This window comes from Nannospalax galili, unplaced genomic scaffold (assembly GCF_000622305.1).
Source record: "Nannospalax galili isolate Female #2095 unplaced genomic scaffold, S.galili_v1.0 scaffold10, whole genome shotgun sequence".
NCBI lineage: Eukaryota > Metazoa > Chordata > Mammalia > Rodentia > Spalacidae > Nannospalax > Nannospalax galili.
Window position 1 is genome coordinate 10,869,302 of NW_008331140.1, and position 1,431 is coordinate 10,870,732.

A 1,431-nucleotide genomic window follows, 5' to 3' on the forward strand; every position below is an offset into this window, starting at 1 on the left:
TAATTAAGCCTAGGGTTAAAAAGAACAAACAAACAAAAAACCACTGTCCATGTACAGAATAGTACCTCACAAATTTTGCTCAGTTCTCACCTATTGTCCTGCCACAGCCCCTCGTGTGATGAGTTTTAGTGAAAGCCTCTTTAACAATGGAAGGACTTTAAACCAGCTCTACATGCTGTCAGAAACAAGTGCCTTAGAGGTGGATGTGTCCACAGGAAAATGGCAGTGCTTCTACTGGAGGTAAGTGTCCAGTTTCCTCTTGATATTACCAAAAGAATCTGTTCCCATATAATCAGCCTGGCCCTGTTCCCACCCTTCCTTCCGTTCTTCTGAGGACACAAAAGGTTGTGGTGTAGCTGGAACCTCCCCAAGGGACAGGTGTGACATGGCTCCTGAGACATGTTCCATTGTTAGATATGAGCAGGTATCTTTGATGAGACCAAATTGTTAAAGCAGTGGTAAAACATTGGTGGTCAAGACGTCCCACCACAGGTTCAGAAACTCTGGATGAATCATGGTGGGATCCTGAGATTCACTTCTGACACTTTTTTTCTGGGGATCATAAGTATAATTCCATGGTTTGATTCGTTCCAGGAAGTGTACAACTTTGGCACTTGCACCAAACACTTTAAATGCTGGGAGGTAGGAGTACACTGCAATGCTGCTTAGGTTATAAATAAAAGGCAGGTGTTTCCTGATATCTGTGGTTGCCCAGTTGCTAAAAAATGTATTCAGTAAGCCCTTGTCCCCACCATCAAAACTACCTTGTTCAGAAGCAAGTTGCAACAGCTGGTTGTATGTTTCAATTGAGGGCTGAAAGACAAAGACTCCAGAATTGAAGCAGTCAGGCCACCCAGGGTCCAGTGCTGCTGATAATTCTTCTCTTTCAAAAAGATCATCAATATTTGTGAGGACCAAAGTATCTGCATCAATGAACACACATTTAGAATACTCTGTAAGTGACCAGCAATGGAGTTTCGTCATCAGTGTGAAACCCAACTCGGGCCTCTTCATTAAGATTAGATGAGCAGAATTGCCACTGTCCAAGACATTTACCATCATGACTTTATCAAAGACTGTCTCTAAAGCTTTTCTCATGGAATCTGATACCTGTGAGCACAACCAGCTGCCTGGTAGTCCTGTGCTGTTTCAAAGATGAGCCCAGGACCAGGGCACCTTTGGCATAGGCATCATTAGTGCTCAGGGTCACAAAGGCCTGATCTGTCATCGTGCAGTCCTGGACGTGTGCAGCCGCTGCAGGTTGCAGGATCCAGGAAGCCCAGGTGCCTGGGAGGAGACAGAGGCTGGCGGGGAAGGGCTATGACTGTTCTTTTAAATTCTGTGTCCTGGGTTATCTCTAGGGGGTTCTCCTTGTAGAACTCTTCTACAGGATTGGTGGAGTTTGGTGGGGACATAGTGTTTTGGCTTTCC

At 45.2% G+C, this 1,431-nt stretch overlaps 1 pseudogene across 1 annotated transcript; it reads right to left on the bottom strand.

Moving 5' to 3' along the window:
- Positions 1–231: 231 nt before the first annotated feature.
- LOC103725325 lies at positions 232–1,228 on the bottom strand (annotated as a pseudogene). The gene has a single exon (XR_001872178.1). The product of XR_001872178.1 is annotated as a glycogenin-1 pseudogene (transcript).
- Between the last annotated feature and the right edge of the window lie 203 nt (positions 1,229–1,431).